Source organism: Nycticebus coucang, chromosome 3 (assembly GCF_027406575.1).
Source record: "Nycticebus coucang isolate mNycCou1 chromosome 3, mNycCou1.pri, whole genome shotgun sequence".
In the NCBI taxonomy this organism is placed as follows: Eukaryota; Metazoa; Chordata; class Mammalia; order Primates; family Lorisidae; genus Nycticebus; species Nycticebus coucang.
In genome coordinates, this window is record NC_069782.1 from 156,817,106 (window position 1) to 156,843,850 (window position 26,745).

The 26,745-nt window shown below is 45.6% G+C and overlaps 1 long non-coding RNA gene across 1 annotated transcript in view; it reads right to left on the minus strand.

Moving 5' to 3' along the window:
- Positions 1–4,464: 4,464 nt before the first annotated feature.
- The window catches only part of LOC128582122 (uncharacterized), a 41,035-nt gene continuing 18,754 nt past the window's right edge, over positions 4,465–26,745 (minus strand). The window contains exons 4-6 of the long non-coding RNA XR_008378993.1: positions 11,200–11,276; positions 10,256–10,378; positions 4,465–8,596 (exon numbers count right to left, since the gene is read on the minus strand). This is a non-coding gene — a long non-coding RNA (uncharacterized LOC128582122). The remainder of the gene's footprint in view (positions 8,597–10,255; positions 10,379–11,199; positions 11,277–26,745) is intronic.

Sequence of the window (26,745 nt, forward strand, 5' to 3'; positions counted from 1 at the left end):
ATAGCTTCAAAAACTAAAATATTTAAGTGTAAATACAAGAAAATATCTAAGGGGTTTGTTGATGAAAACTACACAATACTGATACAGAAACCAAAGGCAATCCAAATAAATGGAGATGTACACCATATTCATAATTGGAAGACTCAATATAGTTACCATTTCAATGATCCCCAAACTGCTCTCTAGACTTTACATACTTCCAGTTAAACTCCAGCAGAACATTTTGTAGATATTGACAAGTTAACTGTAAAATGTCTATGCAAAGGCAAAGGGATTAGAATAGCCCCCAAAAAAAATTCTGAAAAAGGAAAACAAAAAAGGGCTTATACTACACAATTATAAGACTTTGTACAAATCTACAGTAATCAAGCCAGGCGTAGTTGCACACACCTGTAATTCTAGCACTCTGGGAGTCTGAGGCAGGTGGACTGCTTGAGCTCAGGTGTTTGAAACCAGCTTGAGCAAGATTGAGACTTGTCTCTACTAAAAATAGAAAAAACTGGGCAGTGCCTGTGGCTCAAAGGAGTAGGGCGCTGGCCCCATATGCTGGTTCAAACCCAGCCCAGGCCAGAAACTGAAAAAAAAAAAAAAAAAAGAAAGAAAAGAAAAGAAAAAACCAGCTGGGCATTTTGGCAGGCACCTGTAGTCCCAGCTACTCAGGAGGTTAAGGCAGGAGGATCTCTTGAGTCCAAGAGTTTGTGGTTGCTGTGAGCTATGATGATGCTACAGAACTCTACTGAGGGTGACAGAATGAGACTGTCTCAAGAAAATAAATAAATGAAACTACAGTAATCAAAACAGTGTGATTAATACTGGTGAAACAAACACATTGGTCAATGGAATAGAGTCCAGAAGTAGATGTCAATTAATTTTGACCAACATGCAAAGGCAATTCAATCATAAAGGATAATCTTTTCACTAGACATTCACATACAAAGCTATTAGTTTTAAGCTATATCTCAGACTTTACACAAAAACTAACTTAAAATATATCACAAATCTAAATTTAAAGCTTAAACCCAAACATTTTTTAGAAGAAAACATAGGCTACTAAAAGATTTTCATGTGGGATTCCAAAAATCAGAATTAAAAGACAAGCTATATATTGGGAAACATATTTGCAAATATCTGAAAAATGAATTCTATTCAAAATATACAAAGAACTTGCAAAACTCGATGATAAAGGGGAAAAAAAACAATTCAATTAAAAAATTAGGCAGACGAGTCAGATGTTTCACTAAAGAAGATTTACTAATGGGAAGTAAACCCATGGAAAGATGGTCACCATCATTAGTCAGGAGGGAAATGAGACTCTAAAGCACAACTACACAGCTATTAGAATGGCAGAAAAACAAAGAAACACAAGCACACAGAAACTTGGACAGTGCCAGAGCTGGCGTAATTCAAACCACCTAGAACTCCATCGATGGTTTCAATGCAAAGTGGCAGACATGCCCTGGAAAAGCTTGGCAGTTTCTTATAAAGTGAAACACAAACTTGCCATTTAAGTTATCCATCCAGTTCCTAGATGTTTACCCAAGAGAAGTGAAAACATACACTCACACAAACTCCAGCCCACAACATGTACGGCAGATTTTTTCTTAATACCCAAAGCTATAAGCAACACAATTACCCTTCAGTGGGTAAGGGGAAACTACTCAGCAGTGTCATGAGATTAACTGTCAACACAGCCAACACCAAAGCACCTCCAAGGCATTGTGCCAGGTCACAGAGGAGACTGTCCGTTCAGACACATTGTCTGATTCTATCAATGTGATGTTCCCACAAAAGGGTGAACTATAAGACAGAGGTCAGACCACTGGTTGCCACAGGGCAGGGATGTGAGTGGAGGGTGGAATCACGATGGGGCAGCAGGAGGGAAGTCTGGGAGGTGACGGACGGTTGTGGATCCTGACTGTGTTAGTGGTCACATAAATCTGCACACAGGTTAAAATCATGGATGTATACACCAAAATTCCAGAACAAGCTAATTCTGCTGTGAGTTCATTTCAGTGCTTTTTAAATTAAAAATAAAAAAAAGTAATACACTTCACCCATCTTACTCCTGGATTTGCTCTATAAATATTTTAAAGCCCAAATAAGTGGAAAGTGTTATAAAAGTAAGTCCCATAGTCTTATATTGGATTTTCAACTTCCACTTTCAAGGTGTCCAAGAAATAACTCAGCGGCTCAGCCCTTCTTCCTCATAGTTAGAAATACAGTTTCTCCGGCTCGAGTCCCCTGTCACCTTGTGTGGCTGGCTCCATCAAAAACAGAGATCCCCTCCAGAAAATTCTACCTTCATGTTACTTGTTCCCATTGGACTCCTGTTCACCTAACAGGGTAGTGAGACATTGTTATAGGCTGAACCAGGTCCCCTCAAAATCCCTATGCTGAAGTCCTAACTCCCCGTATCCCAGAACGTTAGTGTATTTGGAGAGAGGGTGATTGTGGAGGTAATTAAGGTAGACCGAGGTCATGAGAATCGGCCCCAATTCAACATGGCTGATGTTTTTACAAAAAGAGTAAAAACTCTTTTTGTCTGTATATGTCTGTATTTGGACACAGACATATATACAGAGGAAAGGCCCTGGGAAAATGCAGCCATCCACAGGTCCAGGACAGAGGCCTCAGGAGAGGCCAGCCCTGCCAACACCTTCATCTCAGGCTGCAGCCTCCAGAACCGGGAGACAGTGAATTCCTGTTGTCACTCCAGGTCAGTGGTGCTTTGTCATGGCAGCCCAAGCGGACAGATACCTGCCAGGCACCTGGGCCAGGGAAATCGCCCCTCATGATTTCATATCGTAGCTACAGGCACAGAAGGGGTTAAGAGAAACATTGTAAAATCAGATCAGGTCTCCACCGTCTTCTTAAAAGTTGTATCTCTAGATTTTACACGAACTTTTAATTTTAGATGACACCTTTGACTAGAAGTGACAGTGGAGCAGATCATTTGTGTAATTACAGCAACAATCACCAAGGAAAGAAAGCTGCTCTCCAAAGAACAGAAAACTCGGCACGGATTTGATGGTGACAAGGCTGTGGCTTGAGTCGCAGGAGCCTCCCCGGCTCCTAATGACCACGCTGCCTTGCAAAACAGGAGGCCATTTAGTCCTCGTTTTAGGCAATGGATGCTGTAAATTCTTAGGGAAAAGCAGAATTGGCTTCAAAAACACGTCTTTTCAAGGACTAGTAACGAACAAACAAAAGAATGATAGCTCCAGCACAAAGGTATCAGATAAATAAAACTCAGACAGTAAATAACACCAAATCGCAGCTCAAGTGCCTGTGTGAGCTGTGTGTTTTAAGTGATCAGGGCCTGCTTTGGCTCTCCCCCCTCAGATCTGATATCCAAGGCATATTAGTGACTAGAAGGCAGGCTAATTAAGCTGACAATCTGTCCATGCGGTAGAGGCATGAAAAAAAGCCTCAAAATGACTCGGTTTAGAAAACACAGGAGTGGAGATGTTTTCCAGTTTCCACAGCACATGGTAACCTGAAGCGTGGTTCTGTGAAGGAGCAGGAAGCAAGCTGGGGCTGATTCACCAGCAGGCAGACAGTCTGAGGCAGAATTTCTCTATTTCTGCAAACCAAATAAAGACCTGCCTCCACCTTGCACCACTCTGGAGGGAGGGGACACTTGTCTGCTGTGGATTTTTGAGGTTCAGATAACACCACCGAAAGTTTTAGGAAAAAGATTTCCACTGAGTAGCTGAGGTTTGAGAACAAATGGCATGTTTTTGTTGCTTCCAGGAAGGTCACAGCTAATTAGTCTCAGTAAGTAAAGCTCGTCCTTCACAGCTACTTGGCCTTATGAAGAATTGCCAGTATTCCCACACTACTGATAGGAACATCTTGTGGTCTCTTTACCTGTGACTTGGCCTTGTCACTAGGGAACCAGCCAAATGCACCTCTCGTTAGAATAATGGTTTTATGGAGGGAAAAAAAATTCAACAGGTGGAAATAACCAGGGGTCTCTTTGCCAGGTTTTGGTGGTTATTACCTAAATTTGGTTTCCAATGGGAAGGTTTGGAATTTAAATCTTTCTTGCATACTCTGAATGATGCTGCTAGAACCATGATCCTGAAAGAATCAGTGGGTTGTTAACTTAGGAAGATGGTACGGGTGTCGGGATGTTTCAAAGATGGGCAATTCTTCCTGGCCCCAGAGGCAGGAAAGGTCACCGGGGCCTATGGATTGCCCTTTTCTGCAGGATCACATTGGGAAGGAAGGCAAGGGTCCACCAGTGCCCAGTGCCTGGAGGTGCTCTTTCTCCTTATGCTGTTGATTTTAAACTCCTTGTGTTTTTCCAGATTTATTATGTCTTGAATGGAAATTAAAAACACCTTTTTTTGGTTTCTAGAAATATATCTTTGGCTCAAAAAAAGTTGAGTACCTGGAAGGTGATGACAAGTGATCTCTGGCATCGGAAACGGATGTTCCCTGTTACTGAAAGAGGTGCTGCTGAGTGTGGAGGTTGCTTTCACTGTGAGTCTCATTTCCCCTTGGCAGAGATGATTCTTTTAAGGCAAAATATTCATTTAAAGTGCACACATTTTGGTAGGAAGTAGATAACCAGTTGAAGAGTTCCAGGCTTGCATTTGGGTGTCGAGTGGGGAGACTGAGGCACCATGTCATCAAGGCCGTGTCTTCATGCGTCAAGAGAAACCACAGTTACTCTCCAGACTGCACTTCCAGGTAGAAGGTGTTCAGACAAAGAAGCACATTTCCCCAGTGGTGTATTGGAGGGTTGACGGAACACAGCCACGTTAAAAGAGGAGAAAGACCCCAGATTGGAATTCCAGCCACCACTGAGCGCCCGACTGCAAATGCACTTGCTGTGTGTGTGTGTGTCCATGCATGTGCACTGTGCTTCCCTGGTTTTCTGTCTGGACTGCAACAGGTCACAAAAGGAAGCTCAGCTCTGTGGGGGGAAAAGGCTGCCCAAAGGGTGTCACTTTGTGTGTGTGGCTGGTTCATCCAGGACTCCAGCAGCAGGAGAACTGCCAGATTGAGAACTGCGCTCGGACCAAAGTGAACAAAAGGTGGGTCTGAGTATTATAACAGAAAGGCCAAAAACAAGCAAGGTGTCACAGGACTAGTTAAAGTTAAATATTAGTTAAACAGTATGTAATCATTCATAAGGTGATTATTCATTCAATAATGAATTTTTTTAGAGGATTGCTCTTGAAAGGAAAGACCCTGACAGATTGAAGAATCGCGAAGTCCGGTCTTTAAGAAAGGGAGCAGATGACAAGCAGCAAGCGGGAGACAGTCTGTCTGACCCCATGTGGCAAAGTCCTCGAGACATTAATAAGAGATGAGATCACAAAACATCTGGAGAAATAAGCCGGTCAGCGTGGTTCAGAAAGGCAGGGGCTGCCTAGGAGTCACAGAGAATTGTGCTGGGAGATAAGGCAGAAGGCAGAGCTTGCCCAGGACGCGGCCCTGTTCTGATCAGCTCGAGTCACCCACCCTGATTCTGACTGATGTTTAGTACAGGTGCAACGAGCAAAATGACTTTAGAGGAGTCAAGGGTGGTGTTTGAAGGCAGTTTTCTGAGTTGGAGGAAGCCAGCGTACTGAATTTCTCTTATCCAGATGAACCAATGATGGGGAGGTGGGACTGGCCCAGTGCTTGGCATCTCCGAAACACAGAAAGATCCAAGCTTTCACAAAACATGAATAACAATTGCCATTAGTGAGAGCTATTCTCATTTCAGGTGACTGACACCCATGTCAAATGACTTATGCAAAATATGGATTTATTAGTTCTCCTGGCAGAGAAGGAAGACAGGATTAGTTTACAGATTGAAAAAACTGTAGCAAGCAGGGACCCCAGGACCAGAACAAGGGAGTCTGGGCCTCCAGGATTCCTCTCTCTCCCCCTTTCTTTCTCTCTCTGTCTCGTCACATCTGTTTTCCATTTCTTCTTCTGTGTCCATTTGACTTTGTTCTGTAGACAGACAGACTCCACATGGCAGGAGAGCTGGCCAAGAACAGCCTTGAATGTGCAGCCTCAGAGTTCAGCCGAGAGACAGGTTCTCCTGCCCATCAGCTGCCACAGGGCCTGGGCCGGGCCCCGCTGGGTCTCACATTCACTGTTCAGACCATTGCTTTACTCAGAGGGTGGGGGCTGGGGGTGGTGTTCCCAGGAGAGCAGCCCCCAGAGAGAGGCAGGGTGGGCTGGATGCTGAGTCTACAGGAAACAATACAAGTTCACCGTCACACTCAAACCTGCATCTGTCTCCACGAATTCTGAAGGTTCGGCGAAGCTTCTGAAGAGGGCTGGGGTCATAAACACTCCAACCGTCACTGTATACTGCTCTCAGCATAAAGCAATTTCTTGCTATGATGACTTTGGGTTGACTTTCCTGGCTAAGAGAAAGTCACTGCAATGTTTTTGCTGTCATTTACAGCTGTGCTGGCATCTTAGGAGCAAAGTCCTCTGCTTCACAGAGAGCGGGTTCCTTTCCGCGGTAGGAAGGCTTCACCCCGTGTCTTCCAGCTTGCTGCTGCGGACACGGCGCGCCCTGCATGACAGACACCGAGCCTGCCCCTCCTCTGCAACTGGCACGTGCCTTCTCCTGGGCCCCGCGAGGTGGTCACAGCTTTTTGGACTGACCGACCACACCACGGGCTGAGGGTCGGTGGGGACTTTGTGTAAGCAAGCAGAGGATGTCGTTAGCTAAGAGCTCAGTAGAGGGTCAGTAGGAAATTTCAACTGCAAATGTAGCTGGATCTTCTGAAGGCTCTTCCTGCTTTTCCTTGCCCCCCCAGTATGCACTCTCTCCTCTAGAAGGAACTTTTAGCACCTTAAACTAGCCATACTAGTCTCCCACTTAAAACCCTCCACTGACTTTCTATCATCATTTAAAAAACACAAATGCTTTCCCAAGTCTCTGCTGTCTCGTCTGCTGGCCCCGGGGAGCCAGGGGCCTCTTACGCTCCATCCTCCGTTCTTTACTCACTGGGTGCTCTTGCTTATGTTTCTGCAAAGCTGGTTCTTCATCCTCATTTGATTTTAGCTTCAAAGTCACATCTAGAGAGGGATCTTCTTTGACCCTCCAAGCTAAAGTAGGCCCCTAAACTAAATTTTCATCACAGAGTTTCATCCTGCTGTTGCTCCTCTGCCTTGCAGACCAGGTGGAAGGGACTTTTCTCACTCGCCACGGACCCCTGGTGCCCATAGCCCCCGCACACAGGGGGCCTCTCTATTCAGCAGGGGAAACACAGGGTGGGGGAGGAGGCTGCAGCTCCCAGGACACTGAGCAGCATGCTCCTGCTAGCAGCAGGGACATTCATGGTCTTCAATTCAGTTTCACTGTTAGCAAGGCCAGCAGACACTCGTCAATTCTGGAAGCTAAAATCGGCATCCTCCCCTCTCTGAGGCTGGTGAGTGGGTGTCATTTAGCTGGAGAACGTGCCGCACTGAAGCCTCAGCACACATGTGTGCTGGGTTTGCTGTCTGACGGGCAGTAGCACTCTTCAAGGGCTGGGAAGGACACTTTTTTTTTTTTTTCTAAAGAGGTTCAGAAAGCTCTCCAGACAGAGCTCTCTCAACTATTTGTTGAATGAATGAATGAAGCTTTGAGGGTTATTGTTCAGATGAGATTCTCAACAAACTGTTTTAAACTGAATAAGTAATTTAAAATATGAATAGATACCTTTCTAGATTAAGAGTTAAAAATGCAGAAATGTAAATCAAACATAGGAGAACACTTCATAAAACCCCAACACGTCTCACCTTTTTCACCCACATTATTGAACTCGTTCCACTCAGGAAACAGCTCGCCGTGAGGCTGTAGGAAGCACAGTGACAGGTGAGGGCCTCGCTGGGGGCAGCTTCAGACGAAATCCACCAGCACCAATACGGATGACCAGGCTGAGTCATCATTACCAACTGTTTACACAAACAGAACAATTAGGTCAAATTTAATTTTTATGTAAATGAGACTCAAGCAATTGGCTTAGTTTTTTGCCTTTATAAGGCAAAGCAATCAGTTGGAGCATGTTTATTTTCCTTACCATTTTATTACACATTATATAGACAGAATCACAGGTGTAGACTAAATCACGGGAAGTAAGCCGATGGTACAGATAGATGTAGAGATGAGGGTCACACTCACAGCTGTTCTTGCAGGTCAGAGTGGCTCCTACCCAGAGAGGCTCAGCATGCCTGCACGCGGGAGCACACGTGTGCACGTTCACGCACACAGGCCACAGATAATCAGCGTCTGAGATGGCACCAGAGTCAACAGAGAAAGCCCGAGTGGGGATTAACACACAAACTGCAATTAGCCTGGCATGGAACTGTTCATCACACAGAGTGCCGTGAAGAGGCTGGCTGGGGTCAAGGTCCCACAAGTGGGGTATTAGCCATGGATGTGACATGGGGTGGTTTTCCGACCTGCTCATTCAGGAACTAATTGGTAGGTCAAGAAATTGCAGACACTCATCTGAACAAGCCAGGAAAGGGGCATGAGGAAAGGGCAGAGCTTCGTCCTGAATAGAGGAATCCTTGTGCTTTAAATGCCATATTCCTTGTTGCTTGACATATTCGCATTATCCCAGAGGCCATGTTAGTTGGTCTCCAGCTGTGAAAAAGACAACATCACATCTGTGGTGTCAGGTGGAGGCAAACACAACAGGAAAAAATTAATTGAAAAATCTTGTTCAGATACTTTGTGAAGAAATTAATAATGCACCTACCTTGTGGAGAGATGGCCCATTTCCGGGTCTAGTGCTTGTGTGAATGTTTTTAGTTGGATTTACTGATACTGCAAAGATCGTTCATAAAGATGTGAAAATACAGGTATCATTCAGTGGCTTTACTGGAAGGTCAATGTACTACCTTTATCTAGTTTTATGTGCCAGAATATCTGTACTGATTGTCCAACAGACCCGTGGATTTGTTGTTGTTGCATTTTTATTTAATTTAAGTGAAAAATTTCCTGACCAGCAAATATGTCTGCATGGGAATGAGGCACAGAACCACGTGGTGGGTGGGAGGAGTCACCACCTTGCCCTTGACCCCAGAGCTGAGTTCTTCCCCACCGCTCACTCAATGCGTCCTGACCCTACACTCAAATAGACAGGCACCTCTGCTGCCCAACGCGTGGCTGACGTGGGGCAGCCAGAAGAGGCAGGCAGAGAGCTCCCCTGGAGATGATTAAAACAATCAATTTTCTGTCAGATCATGTGAATATCACATCAATTACTATCACATTTTCAATGTGACTCCAAGCTGCTTGTGATACACTATTTACCAGTCTTTTAATTGTATCAGTAAAAGTGAATTTCCACCTGATATGGTAATTCAACTATGTGATAATGCATTTGATTAGGAATGGGAGAACATAGGAGAATGTCAAAATGAGAGGACACCAGTGAGTCTTTGGGTCATGTGATCCCCTTCCCTTCCCACCAGTGGCTTCTTCCCCAGAGGTCCTCAGCCCTCTTGTTCTGAAACCCAGTCTCCATTGCTTTGCAGCTCTGTGCCCAGTGCTGCTGGACACGGAATCTGACCCATGAGATGTGTCACAGACACTTTGCCAGTTTCTCAGGAGACAGGACGGAAGAAGCCCCTACTGTGACTTGCTCTGGGGTGACTTCAGGGAATTCTGGGGATCCCCAGCTGCCAGAGGCAGGCAGGTGAGGACGCCTCATCACTCTGGAGAACCTCCCCTGGCACCCCTTACTGTGGTGACCTCTGCATCTGCTTTCCTCTTCATGGAGCTAACGATGTCCTCTCTTCCTGGGAGGACAAGTGAAGCAGGTGCGGCAGAGTGTGAGGCAGTAGATACCAGTTCAAATTTTAGCTCTGCTGCTACGTACCAGGGCCAAACACTGAGCTCTCCAGAGCCTCGTGTTTCCCAAGCTCACAGGCTTCCCGACACTGCAAAGTCTGTTTCATCCTGAATTTGGATCCTTTGCAGAGTCAGGAAAATCTCTGCCAACAAAGTCACCTCCCAAACACATAGAATTGGAGATCCTTTTCCCAGCTCCTCAGGAGACAGGGTGGCTGCTATGGATGAAATGTGGCTGTTCAAAGGCTCCAGGAGCTGCATTTTCCAGCACAGCTCTAGGTGAAGCTGGTGCACACCGGGGAGAGTGAGGACCCTACACACACACTCCCACACATTTCAGTGTATGTATAATGCAACCTTAAATGTATTTTTGCATATATACATATTTAGTCATTTTTTAGTAATATTTTTATTAGGTGACTCCTGCCCTAGGAGTCTTTCCCTTACCCCTGGAATTTGGTGGCTACCCTCCTTCAAGCCGGAGCTGTGCAGCAGATCACACGGCTTCATTAATAAACTAGGATGAACAACCTGGAGTACCAAATCCAAAGCACTGGCCTGGATTGTGTCCTGGAACAGAAAAAGGACATTAGTAGAAAAATCAGTGAAATCGGAACTATCTTTGTAGTTTAATTAATCTTGTACTGATGTTAACTCCCCATGGTGACCTATGATGCTCACTTCAGAAGAAACTGGATGCTGAGTGTGTGTTGCACTCTTAACGGAATTTCAAAATAAAAAGTGTAAAATGCTCATGGGAGAGAAGAGGTCCTTGGTTAACATGCTCAGGATGGACTGCATTTTGAAGAATAAATGAGGGAATGTTGATGGAGAGGTCACCACGTACCCAAGCTAGTGGAGCCCCCAGTAGAGGAAATTGTTGCATCTTCCATCAGACATAGACAACTCAGCCCTTCCTGAGGCATGCGGGGCCCTCCTCGCTGGCCCCTGACGCCCTCCTGCCTTTCTTACCTTCTAAACCCATCATGAAGCCACTACTTAGAGCCATGGTTCTCAACCTTCCTAATGCCGCGGCCCTTTAATACAGTTTCTGTGGGTCGCGACGGGAGAGCCACTGACTTAGAGGCTTTGGAATGCATCGTGCCCTCCCAGACTCCAGGCCCCATGCCCCACTCCCAACACCTGTTTCTACTCTCCTGACCTGGCCTCACTCAGCATGGATGCCATTTCTTCTAAGTCATTCCTGATCCCCATAAACCCGACCCTGGAGCCCCATCACCTATCTATTGGGCCATTGTCTTAATGCTTTCTAGGCTCCATCTTAACTCCTGCTTCTTTCTTGATCACCCACTAGACTCACAGCCCAGCCATGTGCTGGATCATGCTCCACAATGGATAAATATTTGCTGAGTAAATGCATGAATACTAACCACATGCCTCCAGGTAGTTGGCTGCAATTGCCTTATGAGTAGTGCTCTTAGGTCCTGCATCTTCTCAGAGTCTCTCTCTGTGAAGTTGAGGACAAAGTAGGTCACCAAAGAATTCATCATCACTCATCATCACTTGATGGAAGAGAAAAAGCTCAAGAAAAAGGAATTGAATAAAATACAACATGAGATAATGAAGAAAAGAATCAAGCCTTGCTTCTCTGAAAGAGTGTGCTATTTGGGGTGGTGAGTTTGGTGTAGTCCCTCATCAGTCACTTACATCTTGACAGTCCACCATGGCTGTGCACCAAGCAGGGTGACGCTGGCACCTGGCTGCACTCCGGCTGCTCACCCTGGGCTGGCTGGAGCCTCCTGGGCAATCGAGCTAACAGATTTCCCTTCTACTTCATCACATACACACATCGTTGTCCTCCCACAGAGTAGATTCTTCTTTGTGTCAATGACACCCACCTAAGGGATACCCGGCTCAGTGATAGTGTGAATATCAGATTTGTTCCTGCCTTCAAGGAGGCACAATCTCCTTTGAGAAAACAGATGTGTAACGAGATACCCACCATCAAGCATCCACGGGGAAGTAAATGGCAGGGCCCATCTGAGTCAGGAAAAGCTTTGCATTGAAAGTGACCCTTGAGTTTCTAGGAATATCCTATGTCTTGGGTTCATGTAATGCTAAGACTTCATTAGACGTAAAATGTCCTACCTAAGGGTATGAAAATGTGTTAAAAGAATGGGGAAGGCAGATCCACAGTGATGGTCAAACTAACTTGCAAAATCCATACAAAATGAAAACATGACCCCTTCTTAAAAAGTTGTTAAGAATTTCAAGAGGGTGACAATAAATAAGTGAAATGTGTAGCCTCTCTTAGCATGGGACCCCGTGAGACTTCATAGGTTGCATGCCCATGAAACCAGCCTTACCTATCACTCAAAAACCAGGGTCTGATCATTGAGGCCTTCATCTTCGCGTGGCAGCAGAGCAACCAACTGGAAGGTGTACAGTTAAAACATGGCCCATTTTCTGACTGGGTCCTGCAACCTAACCTTCCCTACAGGAGTCTCCAGCCATTTAAGCACTAACCCTATTCCTTTCTAAGAATGAGCCATGGGGCTCATTCTTAGAAAGGAATAGGGTTAGCCATGGGGTTCCACGACCTTTTTTAACTATGTAAGGCATTTGTCCTACTCTCAAGATACTTAATAGTGAGAGAAAATAAATGAATAAATAAAGTACAATTATATTTAGGGGGAAAAATCCACACAAAGGAAAAAGTAATGCCCAGAATAATTTTAAAAATGCAAAATGAGCCCTTAACAAAACAGTTGGAAAAGATAAATTTGAAAAAGCAACCAGAAAGGCAGCAACACCTCATGTTCAAGAAGCACCTCATGTTCACATCCGTGTTAGTAGGTATAAATTAAGCCAAAAGTGTAGGCAGGGTGTTTTAGCCCTAGCCATCATGAGATGTTGCTGATCAACATAGAGTCCAACGCAAAGCATGTGCAGAGAAAGTCCTTTACATGTGAGCTTTGTGAGATGTTTAGAGCAAATTATAATATTAAAATACTTATCTTAGTCATTGTGCTGGCAAAAATATGGGATTTATGCACGGATGGGAATGTTTAGAAATTGATCCAAATGTCCTTTATTTGGTAACTTTTAATGTGCAAATGAATATAAGATAAATCATTCTAGAAAAAATGCTGTTTCAGATAAGTTATGAAAAATTAGCTCAGGAGAAGAAACCATATCTCAAATTATCTGATTGCTTGGTAAAATAGTCAGAGTAAGGCAGAGAAAGAGCTCACAGCTCTCCCACCCCTTATGTGAGGATAGAAAAGCTGGGGTAAGCCACCATCTATTACCAGTAACGCTGAGCCCAGCTTTGTGGTAAGAAAAAACCAGGTGCAGTGTCTACTTCCTGCTTCCAGAGCTTTCTACTTCCTGTTTCTAGAGCTGCCCACTTCTTGGTTCAAGACCTGCCCACTTCTTCCTGCCAGAACTGCTCACTTCCTGTTCCCAAAGCTACTCTGTTCCCGTGTCCAAAGCTGCCCATTTCCTCCTTCCAGAGTTGCTTACTTCCTACTTCCAGAGCTGCCTGCTTTTTCCTTCCACCTTCCCACTTCCTCCTTCCAGAGCTTTCCACTTCCTGTTTCCATAGCTGCCCATTTCCTCCTTCCAGAGATACTCAGTTCCTGCTTTTGGAGCTGTCCACTTCCTACTTCCAGAGCTGCTTAGTTCCTACTTCCAGAGCTACCTACTTCCTCCTTCCAGAGCTACATATTTCCTCCTTCCAGAGCTGCTTAGTTCCTACTTTCAGAGCTACATACTTCCTCCTTCCAGAGCTACCTCCTTCCTCCTTCCAGAACTGCTTAGTTCCTACTTCCAGAGCTACCTACTTCCTCCTTCCAGAGCTGCTTAGTTCCTCCTTCCAGAGCTACCTATTTCCTCCTTCCAGAGCTGCTTAGTTCCTACTTTCAAAGCTACCTATTTCCTCCTTCCAGAGCTGCTTAGTTCCTACTTCCAGAGCTACCCACTTCCTCCTTCCAGAGCTGCTCATTTCCTACTTCCAGAACTATCTACTTCCTGTTTCCAGAGCTGCTCTCTTCCTGCTCCCAGAGCTGCCTCCTTCCTCCTTCCAGAGATGCTCATTTCCTGCTTATAGAGCTGAGAGTGGAAGTACTAGGAGGACAACCAGGGTCTCTGAGTCTGGAGTGTTTTTTTGATGTTTCCAGAAGGAGTTGTGGATAGTAGTATTTTATAACAAATATATGTAACTTTGTTTTCATTTTATAGAAAACAATGCATGAATAGTACTATAGGTGGAGAAATCAGCACATTTTTCTCAGAGTAGCTTTGGTTTCACATAATTTGGGGGCTACACATCTTTATTCTGTTGTCGTTTGTATTATTACTTTAAAAATACGATCCCTCTCTGGTGCAGAAGAATTCTGGTTGAATCAGAAGCTTAACTTAACAGAACAGCCTTTTCCCTTTTAAGGGCGTTAGGGTAAGAATTGGCTACCATTTTCCAGCTCAGTCCCTTGAGGTTTCTTAGCTATGTCTTGATTTTTTTTTTTTTTTTTGTTATTTGACATTGTCCTTAATTGAGACATAGGAGGCCCAGCAGAGAGCTGTGTGTGTCCTGGTTGGCCACCTCAGCCATCACTAGACTCTCTGTTGGCCACAGAAATCTCCTTCCAATGGGTTAATAAGACTCTGCCTTTGTTGCCTGTCATGGAAATCACCCTACAGGGGCTGTTTCCAGCTTCTCTCTCAAGTGACTTCTTATTCACATTATATTAAATTAATATGCACATTATACCAATGAACATTTTATATTTCTTCAATTAAAATTCCCTACCCAAATATACTGCTTTAATAGCTGGGAACACCAGTATTATGTCAACATCTCTGTCTAGCACAGAGGTGTTTTTCACTCTCATCCATTACAACCACATCTTTTCACATATCCTTCCAGAGTGAGAACTAACTGAGCAACTGTGCAAGTGATGCAAGGCAATTGAACTCTGGGACTCATTAGTCCTTAAAAAAAGACACTAAAAAATTCCAATTCTCAAAATTTTCAGGCTTTAGCTTTGTATCATAGATGTTGATTGTCTTCAGAGAAAAAACAAAACACAAAGTTCCCTCTAACCAAGATTGACGTGCCTGGTGCAGGCCCAACAGGTGGTCACTTGCCAAATATGACCCAGATGACCAGTAGCAGCAGCCAGGTGACTGTTCTCTCTTCCCTAACCATCCTGCACGTCCTAATGTTCAACTGCCTTCCCATCTGCTGCCTTGTCTGTCAGGGGAGCTGCCTTCTCCTCTCTACCTGGGGAGCTCTTCTTCTATTCCTGAGGCCAGGCTTGGCAAGCCATCCACCTGTATCCACAGCTGTGTCTTACTCACCTGCTCTGTTCCAGCTTTGTTTTAAATGCCAGTGGGAAGGGGAGAGTGGTCCCAAAGTCACTGCCCTTGAAGAGCTTAAGGGACCCTTGATCTACTTGGTAAGAGGCTTACTAAGGTGTGGACAGCCCATGTGGATGGACTTTGCTTGAGGGAACAAGCAAAGATCCCCTCAGTTGAATAAATGAAGAAATGAAAAGAAAAAAAGCCAAAATAAAAGAAAGGAACCAGAACACCAGACCCCACTACATTTGCTAGTACACCCTGCATTGACAAATGGATATTCGTAAAATCAATTTCATCAGCAAAGTGAAGACCAAAAGGTCAAAAAGTATAAACAATGGTGGAAAATGTGTTTTCTTCAATGCAACATACCCAGAACTACACCAACGCTACACTTGCCCATCTTACGTTTTCAGCTCTTTCTTACATGTAATTTAAACACATCCTCATTTCTTCTTACATTTTCCCATAGAATATTAAACTTCATATAATGCAAAATCCTGCTCTCCCACCACATATGCAACATAGAAAATAAAAATTCATAGCCTGATAAGGCAGAGATACATTCTGAAAAGTGAATTCTGTGCCACTGCAGAGTGACAGTCCCCAGGAGAAGTGGCCTGCAGTGGACAGGCTCCCAGTCTGGGAAGGGGAAGCTGACAGAGGGCCAGCCAGGTCCACTGTGTCCTCCTCATGTTCGGTGCTCTGGGACACCCCACCCTACCACCACCTCCCCCAGATTCAAGCATAATCAATTTACTCTGGCCTCAAAAATCTTCAAATTCACGCACCCATTTCCCCTTTGTTTTCTTTTTCATGGGCCCTACAAACACTATGAGCTTTACCAGAACTTGCAACAGGAACAAGTGCTGGGATCTTTCTGTGCCCTTGGAAACTGGGATCAGCTGTGTGGGAGTTTCTCTTACTCAGTGGGGTAAAGAGCCCCAGCCCATCCCTGGCACATGCAGACACTCCCAGGAATGGGCCTCCTGCACTGTCAGGCCAGACAGAGCAGAGCAAGGTCCACCCCATTCCCAGGCAGCCTACGAGCCCCTCAGTCTGCAGAGCTTGGCTGAAGACTGTAAAGGGTAGTAGAACAGTGAAATTAAGGGGTAGAACACCCACCCTCAGCTCAGCTGGGTGGCTTGACAGAGGTCCAGGCCCAAAGAGGATCACAGATTAATGACTCTCAGTCAAGACATCAATTCCAGGCTGGGCAGAGGCAGGAAAGCAAAGAACTGGCCAAAGAAAAAAACAGAGCCACCGTCAAGACCTGACAAGGTCCATAGGAGGTGGGATGGGGGCCATGGCAAGAGAGGTGGTTGTGCCAAGAGGGCCTGAAATGTGGTCATGGCATTTTCACCCAAGAACGCATGTACATGGCATTGTTGAGGGTCTGCTCTGTGCCAGGTACCTTGCTGGTCCCTTATGATATGGATCTGAATGAGATATGGGCTCCGAGCTCTCACCCTAGCTGGCTGAGCCATGGTGGGAATAGGTCATCATAACCCAGTTCAGTTAATGGTGCATCTGCTGAATTGTCAACACCCAGTCACAACTCCTGCAGGGCTGGGCTGAAGACACATTTGTGAATGAGGTAATGGTGAGTGAGTGAGTGAGTCATGCAAGGGTAATTGAGAAGTCAGGAATAGAAGCAGGTAGAGAAATAGTACCGAAGGAAACAGGTAAATCATACGGCCTTAAAGCGGGGGTTCTCAGCCTTCCTAATGCCACAACCCTTCAATACAGTTCCTGTGGGTTGCAACCCACAGGTTGAGAACCGCAGCCTTAAAGCATTTGTAGACTCGAAAATGCATAATTTTACCTATTTCCTAATGAATTACAAATTATTATCATCAAATCTAATGCATTATGGACACTTTTATTCTTCTGGCCTATGATGGGGAGAAAGGACAGTTCATTAGAATTTACCAAAATGGCACGGCCATGGCTATGCTCACAGCAGACAGATTACCTGAAAGGCTTGGAGCAGGGAAGTTCTTGACCTGGCCAAGAACTCGAGAGAGATAAAAGGAGAACGGGATTTGTCAAAGGGCCTGGGAGCCTGTTCTTCAGGAGTGGTGCGAGGCAGGTATGGCGCTGGCTCCAGGACCAGTCTCAGGTGGTGCTGGATACAAACTGCCCTCCTTTCTGTGTTTCTAGGGGTCCGGCTCCTCCATCTGGAAATTCCTACGATACTCTGGCTGGATTTCTGAGACTCCTGAACTGAAGCTAAACTCCCACCAGGTAGTGAGGGGTAACAATATGGGAGACCATAGAATGACTTAGGCCAGAGGTTCCCCTCTGCTCAGCTCCTCCATAAAGAGGGTGAACCATCCCCAGCCTGGGCAGGGGATTTGACTGTGACACTCAGGGGAAAATGCTTTGAAGTTAAATGTTTGCTAAAATGAGATATCATCATTATAAAGAATAAAGAAATAACTCTTTACTGGGAAAGACTGGAACCTTCTTGCAAAAATTAAAGGATCTAGGAAAGTCCTTATAGAATATGTAGTGGCAAACAGAATAATAGGTGTCTGACCAAGGTGAAACGGTTAGGGCCAGGGTGGGCTGAACTCAGGCAGTGCTACAGAGCCCTGTCTGGCCTCGGAGCCCTCTGAGAGCAGCTGCTGGCTCACCTTCTCCCCCCATGGTCTAGACCCGGCCACCCAGGAGTACACCCGCCAGTGCACAGAGAATACTTTCTGCATTCATGAAACAATCATGGTTTTCTTCTTGGCTGTTTTATTAAAGGCATATTTTCCTCCCCAAATAAAGGTTGAGAACATGCAGAGTGTTACCTTCCCCAGAATCTCCCAAAGCACCCACATTGGTCCTGGGTGAGCACAGTGGGTGCTTGTAAGCTCTCGTAAGTCCCATCCCAGGGGCAGAGCCCCCAGGTGGTGCGCAGGGCACATGGCTGCAGAACACAGGCTGCTGGATAGCACTGGTGATTCTAGACGTCCCCAAGATGTCCTGGAGCAGGCTGTGCTGTAAACAGCATTTCCTCAATTTTAAATTCTCCCTAGGACAACCCACATTTTAACATCCTTCAAATAAGGGTGGTGCTTATGATGGATATACACACTTCATGTGAAATTATTTATTTTTTATACTGTTGAGAACTGAGAAAAATGGACTCAAGATCATGAGATTGTAACAATATGTGCTTGATAAATAGAGAGATCTTTGGGTTCCCTGGGGTACTTGTGAGCTGCCCTATGACTCTCTGTGCCTTCATTCAGAACGTTTCCTCTGCTGGAATTACCTGCGCACCAACTTGTCTGCTTGGAAAATCCACTTATTTTTCCCAGCTTCAGCTCAAGTGTGAACTTTTCTGTACAGCCTTCCTTCCCCATGGCCCCTACTGACAAAATGCTCCACAGCTAAGTTGACTGACTATCCTGTTTTGTCTGAGACAGGAGGCCATGACTGGACAACTGGGCATTGTGTCCTTAACACGCAGGGCTTCCTTTCCTTGGCACCCTCCTCAGACTCCATCTTCAGCAACTGGCAGCTCCTTCATGAGCCCTCTGTGCAACACTGATCTCGGTCATTCATAGTCGTTCACCCATTGGATCCTCTCAGCACCGCGTCCAGAAAGTGCTTCTTATTATTCTCACTTTACAGGTATGAAAACTGAAATGTAGTGGTTTCAGTGACTTGGCCAAGGTCACACAGCTCTGCAGTAGCAGCCTGAGATAGAAGGTGGGCAGGGTTTCTTTTCCAGCTCAGTACCCGCAATGGCCTGTAAGCTGTGGGGACAGAGGTTTGGGTTTTGCTGCTTCTGGATCTGCTGTGCCCCCCTGGGTTCTGCCGTCTCCTGCACAAACAAGCCACCCCTCAGGAGGGTGTCCATCATGAGTAAGGGAACACATCACAGCAGGGGCCTTCACTACTCAGCAGCCCCCTCTGTGCTGTCTTTAAGTGCCAGTTTGTCATGAAAATAGCAGATCCTTCTATTTAATAAAGACTTGGTTCTTTGATTCTTAAGGGTTTACCATACTAAAAGGCTCAGCTGTATGTGAATATTTCATGAAGCAAAATAATCCACATAACACGGCCAGCGTCACTGGGGCACTGTGACCATCAGCGCCACACTCTGATCATCAGAGCCACCCCCTGACCATCAGTGCCACCCCCCGACCATCAGTGCTAAACCCTGGCAAAATGCAAAACAAAACAGGACAATTTTAAAGGTCACACCCTGACCATCAGGGCCACGTCCTGCCTCAGGGGCAGGACCTGGCTCCTTCCGGGACAGGTCAGCTTCCCAGGTTATGATTTCCTGTCTGTTTGGTTGACCAATTCCTCTCCCTTCTTTCACATTTTCAGGGAACACATTAATTTCTTTTCTTTGTTTTTTTTTTTTTCTTTTTTGCAGTTTTTGGCTGGGGCTGGGTTTGAACCTGCCACCTCTGGCATATGGGGCTGGCGACCTACTCCTTTGAGCCACAGGCGCTGGAGGAACACATTAATTTCTTCACCCAATATCTGAACGAGGCCTTTCAGAAGGTAAATGTCCTTCCAGTTTTGTTCTGATTTCCTGGCTGAGACAGGCCCCCATGGGAAGCAGCAGCCAACGTGCCCGTGGAGACACTTCACGTGGGGGAGGTGGCTGCTGGTGACGTTCTGCCTGCTCTCGCTAAAGAACTGTAGGTGCCAGGAAGACACTGAACAATCAAAGATCAGCTTTCATTCAGACAAACAGATGGAGTCCCAGGATTTGTGGAGGGAGATAGAGGATGGCAAGTATTCTGAGAGATTTTAAAAATAAATCCCCTGTGTGCGAAGAGACATGTCCCTTTTTCTCATTTACATGGAGAGGGAGCCCAAACAGGGACCCTCGCTTCCTGGGACTGCGTCCTGAGACGATGCCAGTGATAAGATGCAACCGTGTGGCAAATTTATCAAAGTAATTGCTGCAGACAGATGATCTGACAGGCTCTGTTCAGACTTTCCAAACAACCTACCCCACTGTGGTCCGTTTTGGAATCTTCTCAGCTTGCGTCTATTGCAGGTCCCCTCTGATTATATTTTTTCATCCTAAAAGTGCCCCCTTGGGAAGCAGGGCTACCTTGGCCAATAAAGCCTGGTTCACACCACAGTAGACGCGGCCATAGGTTGACAGGCTAAACAGTCGAATATCCCGGTGTAATCGCTCAGGTCATTTGGTGTCATAGCTTCAATATTTCCTGCAAATGTCTTCATGCCCAGCTTTAGGAGTTACTTTTATTTTTGGCAAAATGCAAAACAAAACAGCTCAATTTTAAAGATCCATTGTGTCATAAAAAGTGGTTTATGTGCTACTGATCTGCTGATTTTTGTGTTTTATTTCAGTCAAGTAATTCAAAAGAATTAGAAATGACAATGTTAATAGCTAGTTGATTTCTATTTGTTCTAGGAACAGACACTAATTGTTTGTGTCAGTTTACCTGAACCCAGCGCTAACTTTTGTGGCAGGCAAAGCCAGCGTCTCCAAGCCTGTCCCCCTCCCCACCTGGTATGCGGGGAAGAGAACAAAAGCCAGAGATAAGGAGAGAGGGGCTGAGGCGGTATTAATTAGCTCCCTGTACTACACTGTATTTTAATTAATCTGACAGATTTTTCAGAAATGGAATTGACTTTTCCCTATTCTTGTACCGTGTGAACACTTTACCCCGTCACTGAGCAGGTCAATTGTACTCATGCTCTGAGCTGTTTCCACTATCGATTGCACGCCCACACAATGTCTGCTGTGTTCAGCACACGGGAGAGCAGGGACTGCGTTCCTGGGCCCCACTCCCCTGCCAGAGCCTTCTATCCAGAGGCCATTCACTTATAAATTACCACACTGAACCAAGGCCTTCATACAGTAATTCAGCCCACCTAAAGAGCTTTTAGGAAAATGTCTCTTGAACGCATGGCTTAAGTTAAAGATGGATATCCCCCTGTAGTCCCAGCACTCTGGGAGGCTGAGACCGGTGGATCGCCTGAGCTCAGAGGTTCAAGACCAGCCTGAGCAAGAGCAAGACCCCATCTCTAAAAATAGCCGGGCATTATGGCAGGTGCCTGTGGTCCCAGCTACTCGGGAGGCTGAGGCAAGAGGATCACTTGAGCCCAAGAGTTTGAGGTTGCTGTGAACTATGACACCACAGAACTCTATCAAGGGCTATCAAGTAAGACTCAGTTTCAAAAAAAAAAACAAAAAGATGGGTATCACTTGAAACATTGAACAAAGAACTACTATATGACCCAGTAATACCTCCTCTGGGTATTATCCCCAGAAAATGGAAGTAAAATGTTGGAAAGATGGCAGCACTCCCCCGCCCACTACAGCTTTACTCACAAGACAACCAAAGTGTCCTCTGTCTGTGAATGGATAATGAATACGGTATATACATACACAATGAAATATTATTTGCCATTAAAAAAGAAGGAAATTGTCCCATTTGTGACAATGTGGACAGACTTGGAGAACACTTTGCTAAGAGAAAGAAGTCTCACAAAGAAAAGAAAACAACTCCACGATCCCACCTATGTGTGGAATTAAAAAAAAAAAAATACAGGGTAATAGAAGTAAGAACAGTCGCCACATGGGGGGAGGAGTGAGAAGATGAAGATAAAGGTCAAAGGGTACAAACGTGCAGTGACACAAGATGACTACGTCTGGAGACTACAGTCCACAGTATCGTGTCCTAGAGATTTGCTAGGAGAGTAAATTTCAGGTGCTTATAACACGCACAGACACTCACCAAGGTAACTATGTGAAGAAACGGCATTGCCAGTCTGTTAATTGGCCTAACTGTACTAATTACTTCAGTTTGCGTGCGTACATCAAAACATCCTATTTTAAATGCAGACAATCCAAAGACACTCGTTTACATTTTGGATATTCTCAGAGAACCCCAAATGTTAGTGCTTCTTGTCGTGACCAAGGTTTCCATGTTACCCACAGACCAAAATCTTCCCTCCACGTCTCGTCACGTGTCCAACTCCTCCTCTGTGGCTGACGTTCCTGAGTGTGCAGAGGGGTGCGGGCATTGAGGAGCACAGCTGGACAGGAGCAGGTGCCGCTGGACCATACACTCCCCTGGGGCCAGCCCTCCAGGAGCAAGTCTTTGACACAAAGTCCTTACAAACCTTCCATGAGATTGGCTTTCCTCCCCGTCCTCTCCCTCTGGGCCAAGAGCCATGATTCAGCCGTGAGGCCTGTTCCTGACAGAGGCATGGCCATGAAGGAGCTGGGCCTGCTCACTCCTCACCCCCAGGGGCGCTGACATGGGCCCAGATGTGAGCTCAGCAGGGGGCCTGAGGTGAGGCCCAGTGTGCACAGCTGCTGTGCTTTAGTGCGCATCCCAAGTAATGGACTTTTGCTGTTTCTTCATTTCCATCTTGCAAGTGGGCTTGGACCCTCACTTCAGGAAGGATCTATGTCTCAGTCTGTACTTACGCCCAGAGAGGCCTCAGCTGCCTTCTTCTGACTAGAGTTAATGAGCCTGTCCTAGAGCACATCCCGTCCCACAAGTAACCACAGAGCAGACACACCAGGGCCTTTCTCCATGACGTGCTGGCAGCTGCTACCCTATCTTGTTCAGGCTGCAGGGAAGGGAGTCAGATGCTTGGAATGCAGAACCCAAGGCTTGTTGCCTCCCTCACCCACTCCCAGCAACTGCAGGGCACAGAGGTGGCCCCAGCGAGGGCTCCTGATAGACCCGATCCCTCTGCAGCTTCTCCCGCACCACTCACTCCTCGAGGCCCAACTTATGTTTAATACCCCTCTTAGAAAAGAGTCCAAGTCTCTTAACTTCTCTGGTTTCTGTTTCAGAGTTGATATAAAGTAATATAACACTCCGGATCACTTCATCTTACCCAAAGCAAGAACATCTTAAAGGATTTAGATACTAAGGAAAAAATGTGCATGATATAGTTACTCTCAGAAATGCGCACAATAGATTTTGAAGTCTCCGAGGATTCAGTGAGGACACAGGCCCCGGTGTGTTGGCTCATGCTTGAAAGGATGGCTGCCTCTACGAGATTGCCAATTTGAGCACAGGCCAAACTGCAACCCGACCCCAGGAAAGGTAAAATAGATTAAAATGTATCGCGTGGTGCTCAGACGCAGTCTTCTGTCCAGGAGATTATTTTTCTCAAACACACACGCACTCACACACAGACACACACCATGGCCCCAATGCAGCCGTGTGCCAGGCCTGACCCCTGGGCTCGTGGGAGCCAGTTGTTAAATTTTCAGGAATTTTGTGAACCAGTTGTTAAACACAGCCGTTATTGTATATTAAGTTATATAAATTTAACATTAAGTAAATTATATGTTTAAAAAGGCAATACATGCCTCAAACAAATCACTTTCTAATTATTTTAATGCGTTTTCTACAGTCTATGCTCTTGAGGCTATTAAGGCCAAATTTACCTATGTGGCGAAAATACCATATTTTGGTGTGCTAGTTGGTGGGAGTATTTACACCTCAGAAATTGGCAAATGCTAATAAACCAGGGCTTGTCCCCTTGGAGGACTGATGGTTAAACAGTTACTAGCACAGCACCCCTGCCCTGCACCTCAGCAGTGGCTCCCACTGCGTCCATTGGGAAAGCACTCAGAAGCCTCGCTCTCCCCACGAGCCTGCTGCCAGCCCCATCTGCCAGCCCGCGTGCACTCACTCCCCTGTGTGGGAAGCAGCAGTCTCATCCTTTTTTTCTTTAAAAACACTCAGGCGCATACAGAGTTGTCCCGTGTAATGGACTTCATCTCCATACTGCAATTATTAATAGTGGGCAGAGGTCATGTGCTTCTTGGCAAAGCTCACGTTCTCACATATAAATCATGATAAAGTAGGCTAGCACTGGAGGGTGGACTGATGTTTTTAATTTGGCCAGTGTAGAAATGAAGTTGCATTTAAACAAGAGCTTCTTAAAAAAAAAAGCCCATTTGTACAGACATGATTGAAATAACTTGGATACATTTATTTGCAAACTACACGGCCAGTGGAAATCAGCCCAGGGACAGACTGTAGCCGCTGTGCCAGAGTCAGGCCTCACTCACAGCTTGGATAGCAGTGAGGCTGCATGGTACATCCTTTTATGGCCAATTATGAAGATGCTTCCTTTGCTCATTAGAGGGGAGCTTGCTGTCCCCAAGTCAAGTCCACGAGCCTGAGCAGCCACGTCCTGTGAGGTGTGTCCTCAGAAGTGCGGCACGGGGATTGCCTTGGCAATAGAGCTTTCTGGTTTCTCTGATTAACATTCAAAAGAAGGAACATGACCTGAAGAAAATACATGATCCTCTCAGCCGCAGACTCTGCACTACATGCACCATACTGTGCACTCTAGTTTCCAGCAAATGGGTCACGGTCCCCACAGATGTTGGGTCCCACCCTCCTGCCCTCATCCTCCTGCACTTGCTCCTTGGGGCCAGTCACAGTTTGCATCTCCACATCTCCTTGACAGTTTAGGGCGCGTACAAAAAAAAAAAAAAAATATATATATATATATACACATACATATATATATCAGATGGTACGTGTCCTCTGTCGCCTGGGGAGTGGCCCCGCAGGGATGGCCATGCCTGCAGAGCCCAGCTCCGGAGCCCGTGCTCTCTCTGCATGCTTCCTGCAGCCCCGCAGCTCCTTCTCCGCATCTCAGCTTCCTTCATGACTATTCTCAAGTCAGCACTGATGGAGAACCAGGACAAGCAAGAAAGACACACACAGGCGTGGAGGGCACTCCGTGAAATGCGGCGTCGGGGAAGGAGTCGCTGTGGGGAATCCCAGCCAGCGGGTGAGGATGGGAAAATGTGCAGGCCTTCAGGGAACCTTGCACACACTGGAGCAATTTTCTTTCATAGGGGGAGACTGCAGACAGCGTTAATTTGGGGCGTATATCCCCAAATGTGGGCCATGCACACAGGTGCATGAGAAGTTCCAGCCCCTGCAGTCTTCTCTGCTGCCAGGTGGCTGCACTCCTAACCAGATTATCTCATTTAGCATAATTGCCCTTCAGGTTCGTTTGTGCTGCTGCAAACGCCAGCTTCCTTCTTAGAGACAGTGTACTATTCCAGCGTGTGCACGCCTCACCTCCAGCCACTCATCCATCAGTGGACCTTCAGGTTGGTTCCATGTCTTGGCTGCTGTGAATAATGCCATGATGAGGGTGGGAGTAGACTTGTTTTTGACGTACTATGTCACAGTCGTGGCATTGCTGGGTCCCGTGGTAGTTCTGTGTTAATGTTCCGATGGCCTCTATTTGTCCTCCATATGGTTATGTGGCTTACACCTCCCCACCAGCAGTGTGGCTGCTCCCATCTTTTTGTCATGGCCTTGACTGTGCTGCTGTCAGTGTCTTGTGGACAGTAACCCTTCTAACAGCTGTGAGGTGACAGCTCGCTGGGGTTAAATTCACATTCTCCTGAAAATAAGTGATGCTGAGTATTTCTTCCCACACTGCATATGGTGCCTGTTGGACGCGGGTGTATTTCAGAAATGCCTCCTCAGATCTTATTCCTGTATTTTAGCTGAATTTTTGTTTTGCTATTGAGTTATTTGAGGTGGTTATCATCCCTTTATTGGATATGTGGTTTCTGGATACTTTTTCTGGTTTCCACTGTTACTGTTTGCACCACAGTTTATGCGATGACCACCCTGTTGATGAGAATTTGAGCTGGTTCTGCTTCTTATAAACAAAACGGCAACGACTTCCTGGGTGTTTGCAGCTTCGGGCTAGTATTTCCACAGGGTAATTTCCTGGAAGTGGCTCGTCATTAAGAGAACACATGCTGTGAATTTCAGTGTTGCTGCTTTACCGACCTACAAAAATGCTCCAGCAAAACACATTTGAGAAACCCCAGTTGGTGTGTGTCCACTCCTTCCCGCCATTGCTGTCACTCACTACGGAACTAATCTGAATTAGTAAAACACAGCGTCCCTCGTTGCCATAATTTACGATATGCCTCCTGACTTGAGAGTATGTTCACATGTTTATGGGTATTTGTATTTTTTTCTCCTTGAAAATACGACTCCTTTCTTTTTTCTTTCCTATCCTTTTTCATTTTTAATACCTTTTGCTGAAATTATTTGCAACACAGTTATTTTTCCACATTCTCATCTTTCAATTTTTCTGTGTCATAGTCCTTTGCACACATTTCTTACCCATTACACAGCACACAGTTCCCCTTTTTATCCAACCTCCCCCTCATGGCCCTTTAATGTTCACAATAAATGCACGCACATGTATTGGGCTAATTGCTATGCTTGATTTTTCTGACTGTTTCTTGTCCTTCATACTTTAGCTAGATGGGTCAAGCTTACATTTTTTTAACTTATTTGTTCTCATGTTTTAGGGATTCCGTACACTATTTCTATTCTACAAATATTACCTTTACATATACTTGATATAAATGTGGATAATTCTTAACTAATTTACCCATTTTCCTGAAACAAGACGAAAGATTCTGCACACATCTTTTCTTCCCTTTTTCTCAAGTTTAAATCAAATGGCTTATCTGTTTTCTTTTCAAAATTATCTTCAATCTACTATGAATAATTGCTTACAAGTTTTTCATGTCATCAAAAATTCATTCAAACTCATTAAGATTGCTTTACAGTGTTTTTGTTCATTATGAT